The sequence below is a fragment of the Apaloderma vittatum genome, unplaced genomic scaffold (assembly GCF_000703405.1).
Source record: "Apaloderma vittatum isolate BGI_N311 unplaced genomic scaffold, ASM70340v1 scaffold19662, whole genome shotgun sequence".
Classification (NCBI taxonomy): Eukaryota; Metazoa; Chordata; class Aves; order Trogoniformes; family Trogonidae; genus Apaloderma; species Apaloderma vittatum.
In genome coordinates, this window is record NW_009702126.1 from 1 (window position 1) to 225 (window position 225).

Here is a 225-nt window from a genome sequence, read left to right on the forward strand (position 1 = left end):
ACTTCCTTCCTCATCCTCCATTTGCCGCTTCCCATCTCAGCCCCTTGTCGCATCTGCGAAGAGGAGACCCCCTTGCACCTGGTGGTGACAGGCTCTCCTGGGCACGGTACGCCTCTCCCTCTGGAGGGGACGCTCCTTGGGGCTCCACCGGGTTCCACCTGCTGGTTGAGGGAAAGGGGTGGGGTTTTGATGGGCTTGGGCAGGCCCCTGGGACTTGGCTTTTTT